Source organism: Cricetulus griseus, chromosome 2 (genome assembly GCF_003668045.3).
Source record: "Cricetulus griseus strain 17A/GY chromosome 2, alternate assembly CriGri-PICRH-1.0, whole genome shotgun sequence".
NCBI lineage: Eukaryota > Metazoa > Chordata > Mammalia > Rodentia > Cricetidae > Cricetulus > Cricetulus griseus.
Genome location: NC_048595.1, coordinates 377,951,031 through 377,961,957, shown reverse-complemented (window position 1 = coordinate 377,961,957; position 10,927 = coordinate 377,951,031). Strand labels below are relative to the sequence as shown.

Genomic DNA, 10,927 nt, shown 5'->3' with positions numbered 1-10,927 from the left:
ATAAAATAGGTATGCAAATAAAGTATTTACTGGTAATAAATCATGAAAAATATTTTAAAATAACTCTGGTATATTTGTATTATCACCATTTATTAAAGACCAAAACAAATACTCACACTGACGAGTAGATGTGCTTATTTTTACATGAATTAAATCCTGGCTGAATATTTGATGCTGCAGGGCATGGGGAATCACTAACATTTTCGGAGCTGATCAATATTTTGATTTTATAATCATGAACTCTGGGAATATCACTTCACATAAATACATAGTACCAAGTGGCAGAAATGTATTTAGGGCCATTTCAAAAATTCTTAGAATTTTCTCCTAATCCAAAGTCAAAATTCATCCAAAGATACATATTATCAACAGCAACTTAAAGAGAAATCTTTAAAAATCTAACATTCTAATACAACAGTACATACAATCCAGAGATACCAATTTATACTTAATGAAGAACCACAATAGGAAAATATATTAAGTCTTTGTTTTCCACAATTAAATTATTATGTTCCTATAAGAGTAGAACAGTTTGTATAAAATGAAAAACACTGCAACCAGAACATACAATAGTCTTGAGTCTGGATTAGGATGTTTTGGGCAGCATCTGCTGATACTGCATTGTGTGAAAGCAAGTGCAGTGCAAAGTGCATGTACTGTATGCTCAGAAGCAAGGCAACAGTGAAGTTCCACAATGCAACATGGGTGAGCACTGCTGCAAACTCTTCAGACTAATTATGCATTTGGTTTTTTAATCAATTTTCAGTCATTGTGCATTTAGAAACGTTTTGCTGTTGCCCAATATTTTTGCAACCCCTGAATTCAGTTATACAATTCCATATAGGCTCACAATGCACAGTTTTAAGGAGCTAGGGCTTGGGGCTGAAGAAATGGGTAGGCAGTTAAGAGTAGTTGCTGCTCTTCCAGAACACCTAGGTTTGATTCCTAGCACCCACATGACAGCTTACTACCATTTGTAACCCCAGTTCCAGATGCTCCCACAACCTCTTCTGGCTTCCACAGGCACCAAGCATGCACGTGGTACACAGATGTACATGGAAGCAAAATACCCACGTGTATAAAAAGTAACATAATTTTTAAAAAGCTAGGGCCTATCATACATAATACCCTGGGTTCAATAACCATTACCTATAGAACACACTTGCAGCAGAGAAAAATAAAAATGTATCTATGGGGTTGGAGAGATGGCTCAGAGGTTAAGAGCACTGACTGCTCTTCCAGAGGTCCTGAGTTCAATTCCCAGCAACCACATGGTGGCTCACAACCATCTGTAATGAGATCTGGTGCCCTCTTCTGGTGTGCAGATATACAAGGAAGCAGAATATTGTATACATAATAAATAAATAAATCTTAAAAAAAAGTATCTATGACCATTAAAGTCAAGCTAGCCAGCCCATCCAAAACTAGGACTTCTAGGCTGGGTACACAGTTCATTAGCAAAGCATTTGCTTAGCATGATTGAGATCCTGGGCTCAATCTTCTCAGTGTCAAATCTTTAGATTTGCATGTCTAACCTAGAGTACCTGTAGAAGCCAAGAAACTAGAAAGGGACCACTGAGGGGAGGGGAAGGAAGATCTTAAGGGGGAAAGGACAGTGGAACACATGAGAAAGGGAATGATGGGAAGAAGGGTTAAGTGAGGGAAGGGTGGGAAGGAAAGGCAGAGGAAAGGCAAACTAACACTAGGGATATCTGAAAAAGTCATAGGCCTGAAGAGATTCAGTGGTTTAGAGCACTGGATATTCTGGCAGAAGACCTGGGTTCAGTTTCCAGCTCACGACTGTCTGCAACTCCAGTTCAAAGAGATCTGACATCCTTTCTTAGCCCCTGAAGGAACTAGGTACATGTTTGGTACATATACACACATGCATGCAAATGCTCATACACATAAAATAAAAATAAATCTAAAACAAGGAAGAAAAACACATATGGAAACTTACTATTTCACAAGTAGACAGTGTGTGTGTGTATGTGAGTGTGTGTGTGTGTGTGTGTGTGTGTGTGTGTGTGTGTGTAATCAGAATTACCCTATACAGAGGCTAACCCTCTTCCCAGAAGCTATAGACTGCCAAATAAAAGTCTAGTGTTGCTGTTGGTATATATCCTTAATCACAGCACTTGGAAGGCAGAGGCAGGTAAATCTCTGAGTTCAAGGCCAGCCTTGTCTACACAGCAAGTTTCAGGGCAGGCAGGGCTACACAGAGAAACCCTGTCTCAAAAAACAAACAAAAAATGTCTAGTTCTCAGTGAGATATCTGTCCCCTGAAGTGCTAGTCAGGGTTATCCTGGGGACCCCAAAAGCAATAAAGCTATTGGCATTGTTCTTGATTGCCACAAGGTCTTTATGGTAAGACCCTATTGCTCAAGACACCACACACTTTGGTCACAGGACATGAAGAAATGAAGTTGATACTAACAGGATAGCTTTCATAGTGCTATGTAAGGGAACTGTCGAAGGAAGGTCATCAATAGTCTATCCAGCTATGAAACCTGCAACTACAATATGAACCAGATTGGCAAGATATGCCAATTGGTGCGATAAGTAACTGTTTACTGATTGGATTTAAGGCCTGGAACTCCATGAGAGGAAACACATACCTGATACTATAAACTGATTAAGAACCATGGCTGAGGAGACAGACCACAGGCTCTATGGGGTTAACATACTATTACCATTTTGCTAAACTGACATGGTACCAAATTGCTCTCTAATACCCTTTCTCATAGATTAGTTTAGTTCTCAGCCCTCATCAAGGAAGCTTATTTGTGCAGTGACAACATTCAATATGGAAACTTATACCTGGTCAAAATGCAAAGAATATGTGTCTGTAGAGTTTTCAGCCACAGATAGTATGTCTACACAATACAGCCTTTCCCTGAAGCTCAGAGAAAATCTTGGAAGAGGGAGTAAAAAGATTTTAAGAGGCAGAAAGGTTGGGAAGGATCAGGGGAAAACAGTCTTCTGGATATGACAATAGCAATGCATTCTTGAACTTCTATCAGCTAAGGTATCTTACACAAAATCAAGTCAGTCAACATTCTAGCATGGAGGGGGAAGGGGCTCATAAGTCCCCATCCCTAGCCAAGGAGCTACTGACAGTTGATGGTATTAGGGAAGGGAGAGAATCATTTATCTTTACTGGTATGATCTCTCATAGGTCAGTCATGCTCCAATGGATGTTCAACATCCATGAATTTATGGGTAGCACAAATAGGATGTAAGGTTAGGAACAGATGGATCTAGGAGGAGTTAAGGGAAGGACAGGAAATGAATATGATCAAAACACACTGTATTAGCCGGGCATGGTGCTACACACCTTTAATCCCAGGAGTAGGAAGGAGAGGCAGGCAGAGTTGAGTTTCAGTCCAGCTGGGTGACATAGTGAGGCTGTCTCAAACAAACAAATAAACAAAATAAAATGTACATAGAAATGCTTAGAGAATTAACAAAACATTATACTAACAAAAGAAAACCTCTCAATTCAAACTCAATGTCTTGTGTTTTATAGTGGAACATCTCAAAATTGCAGAATTTAAGCTTAAGCCCATAAATCATTTTTGAGAAATGTTGCATGTGTGTGAAATATGGATTAAAGCTCATACATTGCATAAAGATAGTCCATTTTCACCAGGCAGTGGCACATGCCTTTAATCCCAGCACTCAGGAGGCAGAATCAGGTGATCTCTATGAGTTCAAGGCCAGCCTGATCTACAGAGTGAGTTCCAGGGCTGTTACACAGTGAAACCCTGTCAGGAAAAACAAAAACAAGAAAATACAAACAAAAAAGATACTCCATTTTCTCATTAGTTTTGGAATTAACTTGTAAATGTATTCTTGCTTCTTTGTCAAAGCTTATTGCCCATATACATGAAGGCTTATTCCTGGACTCTCATTATTTGTTCCACTGATTTATAGTTTCTGTTGTTTTTTGTTTGTTTATTTTGTTTTGTTTTGTTTTGAGATAGGTTTTCACTGTGTAGCCCTCACTGGCTGTCCTGGAACTCACACTGTAGACCTGGCTGGAGATCTGCCTGCCTCTGTCTTCCAAGTCCCAAGTGCTGGGATCAAAGAAAGACATGTGCCACCTCTAGGCCTAGTCTCTGTTTTGATACTGACAAATCATTATCTTGATTACATTAATTACATCTGATATTTTTCTTTTTTGGAAAAATGTTTTTATTATTTTATTTTACATTACATTTTCTTCTGTTACACAAAACATAAAAAATTACACATTTACATATGCTTTACTGCATGTATACATTGTATAATATCTATCTATCTATCTATCTATCTATCTATCTATCTATCTATCTATTTATTTATTTAATTTTTTTTTCGAGACACGGTTTCTCTGTGGCTTTGGAGGCTATCCTGGAACTCATTCTGTAGACCAGGCTGGCCTCGGACTCACAGAGATCAACCTGCCTCTGCCTCTGACTCCTGAGTGCTGGGATTAAAGGTGTGCACATTGTATAATATTTAAAGAAAGTTAAACATACCTTTCTCCCCCACCTCACCCACACACACAGATAAAGCTAACTCCTCCTTCATCCATCCCACCATCTGTTCCCAACCTTACATCCTATTTGTGCTACCCATAAATTCATGGATGTTGAACACCCATTGGAGCATGGCTGACCTATGAGGGATCATACCACTAAAAAACTGATTCTCTCCCTTCCCTAATACCATCAACTGTCAGTAGTTCCTTGACTAGGGATGGGGACTTATGAGCCCCTTCCCTCTCCATGTTAGAATGTTGACTGACTTGATTTTGTGTATGGAAAAAAAGTAACTGTGAATTTTGTTTCTATTGTCTTACTATCAACATAGAAAGCAGAAATAGTATCTCAAACTACCTAGGAATCCCCGATACAACTTGGATACAATAATCTCTAGATTATTGTTAGAAATTAGAATGCTACTATTTTTTTTAAAGATTTTATTTATTTATTATGAATACAGTCTATACAGTCTTCTGCCTGCACGCCAGAAGAGGGCACTGGATCTTATTCAAGGTGGTTGTGAGCCACCATGTGGTTGCTGGGAATTGAACTCAGGACCTTGGAAGAACAGTCAGTGCTCTTAACCGCTGAGCCATCTCTCCAGCCCAGAATGCTACTATTATACTCTATTATATTATGAATTACAAATTTTAAAGAGGCTGATTTTATTATTCTTTCCTTTCCTTTTCTTTTTTTTTTTTCTTGCCTGCCTCTGACTCCCAAGTGCTGGGTTTAAAGGTGTGTGCCATCACTACCCCACATTCCTTACTTTTCTCTTTCTTCATCTTTCTTTCTTTTAGAAAGTATCTCTGTATAGCCCTGGCTGTCCTGTAATTTAGTATACAGACCAGGCTGGCCTCAAACTCAGATCTTCCAGTCTCTACTTCCCAAGTGCTGGGATTAAAGGCATGCACCACCATGCCCAGCTTTATTTTTTATTATTTTGTATGTCTGTATGCACATTTGTATGGTTGTCCAAAGAGGCCAAAAGTGGGCATTGGATCTCCTAGAGTAGAGCTACAGGCATAAGCAACAGTTGTAAGTTGCCCAAAATGTGTACTTAAGTCTTCTACAAGAGCAACAAGTGCTCTTAACCACTGAGCCATCTCTCCAGTCCCAGCCCTTCTGTGTAATGGATCTGACACCCTTACATAGACATACATGTAGGCAAAACAACAATGCACATAAAATAAAAATAAATGAATCATTAAAAAAATAAACCAAGCTCACATCACCTTATTTTTCAGGAAAAACTTTTTAACCAACCAAACAACCCCCCTCCCCAATTCTGGGGCTGCAAATGCATCTTAGCAATAGAGTGCTTTCTTACCTAGGTCTCTTTTTGGCCTAGAATTCACCCACAGGCTAGTCTGGTTAGCCAGTGAGCCCAGAGATCCACCTGCTCCACCTCAACAGAGCTAAGATTACAAGGACATACCACCAAGACCAGCATTTTTATACAGAGATTATGGGAACATAACTCAGATCCCCAAGTACTTTACTGGCTATGTTAGCTCCCTAGCCCAAACCTTAATTTAATAAAATTAAAATTTATATGCACATTTAAAAAATTTTTTGTGTTATGACTTGTTGTTCTTGCATGTATGTCTATGTACCATGTCTGTGCCTGGTGCCCTCAGAAGACAGGAAAGGATGTCATATCTCCTGTAAGTTGGAGTTATGAACAGTTTTGGGCGGCCAAGTGGTTACTGGGCATCAAACCTGGTTCCTCTGGAAGAGCAGCAAATGTTTTTAACTGTTGAACCATCTCTTTAATGACTGGACCCCCCTCCCCATTTAAAAAAAAAAAAACCTTCAATTTCTTCAGATCCAAATCTCAAAAGTTAAATTCCAATACTTTCCTCTATTTCCATGGTACCACATAAAAACCTCCACGGCAGTATCTTCATACCCACATTGTGGTATTTGTCAACTTTTTGTTTTGTTTTGTTTTGAGTCAGTCTTGCTGTGAAGCCCAGGCTAGTCCCAAACTCACAATCCTCTGGTCTCAGGAGGTGGGATTACACGAGTATACTAAGAAGCCCAGTTTGTCAACTTTTAAGTGAGTTGCCATTGTTTGATTTATTTCAACTTAAACAATATTCATTTATATGAACACCATAAAAATATAAAATCTTGCCATTTTACCATTGGTAAACCTTGGCAGACATAAGAAATTAAGTAAGCCAGTGTGGTAGTTTGAATGAGAATGGCCACTCTAAGCTCACATATTAAATGGTTGGTCCAAAGTTGGTAGAACTGTTTGGTAAGGATTAGGAGGTGTGGCCTTGTTGGAGGAGATGTGCCACTGGGGTGAGATTTGAGGTTTCAAAAGCTCATGCCATTCCCATTTAGCTCACACACTCTGCTTCCTACTTGGTGATAAGGATGTGATACTCAGATACTGCTCTAGCACCATTTCTGCCTGCCAGCTGCCATGTTCCTGGCCATAGTGGTCATGAACTCTAACCCTCTGTAACTCTAAGCCCTGATAAGGTCTGCCTTCTGTAAGTTTTCTTGGTCATGACATCTTTTCATGGCAATAAAAAAGTAACTAAGACAGCCAGGCACAGAAAGGACAAATACCAATCACACCCAATGATAGAATCTAAAAAACTGTTCAGAGCAGAACAGCAATTACCAGAAGCTAGAAGAACATCAGGTTGTGGGAGATGGGGAGAAGCTGGCCAACAGGTAGTTTCCAGTTACTCAAGAAGAATACTTCTGGTGTTCTACTGTACAGTAGTTTAACTACAGATACAATAGTAATATATATGATGTCAGTGCTGGCAATCAAACCTAGGACCTTGAACATGCCAAGTTCTCTACCACTGAGTATCCCCAGCTCTTGGTTTTTAGAAACACTCACTCCTCATCCCCTCAATATTTCAAGACAGGCTTTCTATCTTTAACAGAGAACACATACTCTCTCTCTAGATCAGACTAAGCTCAAATTCAGAGATCCTCTTGCCTCTGCCTTCCAAGTGTTGGGATCAAAGGCATGAACCACCAAGCCTGTCGACTTTGAACTTTGAATCATCCAGTTTCAGCCTCTTGAGTGCTGGTATTATAGGCATATATCATGTCCAGCTGTGCTTTATGTTTCAAATGTCTAAAAGAAATGGTATTTAATGGTCTCTTAACAACAATAATAAGCCAGGCGTTGGTGGTGCACGCCTTTAATCCTGGCACTCGGGAAGCAGAGGCAGGCGGATCTCTATTAGAGGTCAGCCTGGTCTCCAGAGCCAGTGCCAGGATAAGCTCCAAAGCTAAACAAAGAAACCCTATCTCGAAAAACCAAAAAAACAAAAACAACAATAACAACAACAACAAAACAAAACAAAACAAAACTGGATTCTATGGGCTGGAGAGATGGCTCAGAGGTTAAGAGCACTGACTGCTCTTCCAGAGGTCCTGAGCTCAATTCCCAGCAACCACATGGTGGCTCACAACCATTCGTTATGAGATCTGTGCCCTCTTCTGGTGTGCAGGTGATAAGTATGTTAATTACCATGATTTGATGTATACATATATCAAAACATCACGTTGTCCCCATAAATATACCAATTTTAAAGTAAGCATTTCACTTTTGAACCCAATTATTTATTTGAAACTAATTATCTTTTTCTTAAGGAGCATCTTTATAACCCTGACTTCTTACTGGCAAGAAAGCATCGTTGTTTTGCCTGAGCAGAGGTACTGGGAGGTGGACCAGCTGTGCAAGGGGCAGCACAGGTTCTTAAACAGCAGTGCAGATCTGTGGGAAGGCTAGAAGTGTCTGATAGAGGCCATTAGAAACAAAGAAATAAGGAAATAATCCCTTAAAAAAAAAGAAAAAAAAAGGCAGCTAAGAGGCTAGAATTTTCCACAAAGTAAACAATAAGCAATGATGGGCTTACCAGTAGGAACACTTGAAAAGAGCAGCACTGAGCTAAGCTATCTGCTGGGATAGTCGAGAAAATTCCAGATATCAAATTGGGGGGGGGGGGGAGAGTGGTGCACACCTTTGATGCTGGCGCTTGGGAGGCCAGCAGGTGAGCTCTGAATTAGAGGCCATCCTGGTCTACAGAGTGAGTTCTAAGATAGCCAGGGCTTCACAGAAAAACATCATCTTGAAAACAAAACAAAACAAAAAAGGGAAGCAAGCCCTGGATATAGAGTCAAACAACATGTTATCAGCTACTTTTTCTTTTGCTACTAACAAATAACATTAGTTAGTGTTGGCACACACCTTTAATCCCAGCACTCTGGAGGCAGAGGCAGGGAGATTTCCGTGAGTTAAGAGTCCAGCCTGGTCTACAGATCAAGTTCCAGGACAAGCCAAAGCTACAGAGAAAACCTGTCTTGAAAAACAAAAACAAAACAAATAACATCTTAGAATGTCAGGGTTCTTGACAACTTCCCATTTCAGATTTTTAAAGTGCATGTGTGAGACAGGGATGGGGATTTAGGGCCACCTTCATTCATTCAGAATGTATTTATTAGTAGTTTTAGTCCAGTAGGTACTTCTTAGGTAGAGACCAAGGCAACCAAAATCTTCATTTGTGCTTACAGAGCTGGGGTCTAGCAGAAAGTCTCACAGAACTGGGCCTTTGGGCTGTGTATCCTCAGGCTGCACCTTCCTTGCATCCCTACATATCTATGGATTCTTGGTGGGGAGAGGAGTCCAAGAAAAGTGCTGAGGGCAGACGTGGGTGTTCACCCCATGTAATAATCAAAAGCATGCACCACCCGATTGGTGCACTCCTTTAATCCTAGCACTTGAAAGGCAGAGGCAGGAGGATCTAGCTCTACGTGTTTGAGGCCAGCCTAGTCTAGATAAGGAGTTTAAGGCTATGCCTGACTATATGGTGAGACCCTATCTCAAAAAAGCAAATTAAAATAAGACTTCTAATGAATTAATCCCAATTTTCTATGAGCTATGTGAGCCACCCTACCTATTGTTGGTTAATGTCACTTACAAGAGGAGACCAGTCTCACAGGTATCTGAAGAGAAACTTACAAAACAGAATCCAGAGCTTATTCATTATGAGACACTCAAGAGACAAAAAGACATTTTTTTCTGAGAAGTAATTCTTTTAAGCAACTTCAATGCAAATTGAAAAATTTATTAGCATCAGAAAATTTCCCACAGATGGTATACAAGTATTGATGGTTTCACCCAAAATTTTTAAAAGATTTTATTTATTTATTTATTTATTTATTTATTTATTTATTTATTATGTATACAACATTCTGATTCCATGTATATCTGCACACCAGAAGACAGCACCAGATCTCATAACGGATGGTTGTGATCCACCATGTGGTTGCTGGGAATTGAACTCAGGACCTCTGGAAGAGCAGTCAGTGCTCTTAACCTCTGAGCCATCTCTCCAGCCCTTCACCCAAATTTTTAAAAGCAAAACTTTCATGAGTATAAAATATCTATTAAACTACTATGGCACTCAAAAAATAACAATTAACTTGAAAGCAAAATTCCTAATTTCTCTTTCCTACAATTCTGAAAAGATTACATAAAAAAGTACAGTATTCTCTTGCTCTCTAGCTTCCTGGGTAATTCCTGAGTTTGCAGAGAGTTCAACTTAGTATTTCTTTTTTAAATTTATTTTATTTCATGTGCGTTGGTGTTTTGCCTACATGTATGTCTGTGTGAGGGTGTCAGGTCTCCTGGAACTGGAGTCACAGACAGTTGTGAGCCTCCAGGTGGGAATCGAGCCTGAGTCCTCCGGAAGAGCAGTCAGTGCTCTTAACTGCTGAGCTTAACTCTCCAGCCTCTCAACTTAGTATTTCTTAACAAATTGATTTCAACATTCTTATGTTCTAATGGCTCAAAGAAGGGGGAAAGAATGAGGACAAGGAGGGGAAGGCAGAGGCAGAAGCAACAATTTGTGAAAACCTGGTTATACAATACACAAAATAGGCATGGCTTGGTTGTGCATGCCTTTAATCCTATAATTTGGGAGGCAGAGAGGTAGGCAGATCACTCTAGGAGTTGAAGGCCAGGCTAGTGTAGATAGTTAGTTCCAGGTCAGCCAGACACAGTGAGACCCCGTCGCAAGCAAGCAAGCAAACAAGCACAAAATTAAAATTAAACAACAACAACAACAACAAAAAACCCAAACCCTCCCTATGGGGGCTCAGCAGTTAAGAACACTTGTTGCTAGAGAACTTGGGTTCAGTTCCCAGCACCCACACAATTGTTTACAACTGCCAATAACTCCAGTTTTGGGGGGAGTTGATGATCTCTTCTGTCTTCTGCAGGTACCAGGCACACACATGATGTATATGCATACATGATTCTTCTGTAAGCAAACACACATACATATAAGATGATAAATATTTTTTTTTTTTTGGTTTTTTGAGACAGGATTTCTCTGTGTTGCTTTGTAGCCTAT

The 10,927-nt window shown here is 39.8% G+C and overlaps 1 long non-coding RNA gene across 1 annotated transcript in view; it reads right to left on the bottom strand.

Annotated features, from left to right (window-relative positions):
• Positions 1-9,819: 9,819 nt before the first annotated feature.
• The window catches only part of LOC113834511, a 33,204-nt gene continuing 32,096 nt past the window's right edge, over positions 9,820-10,927 (bottom strand). The window contains exon 4 of the long non-coding RNA XR_003483067.2: positions 9,820-10,834. This is a non-coding gene — a long non-coding RNA (uncharacterized LOC113834511). The remainder of the gene's footprint in view (positions 10,835-10,927) is intronic.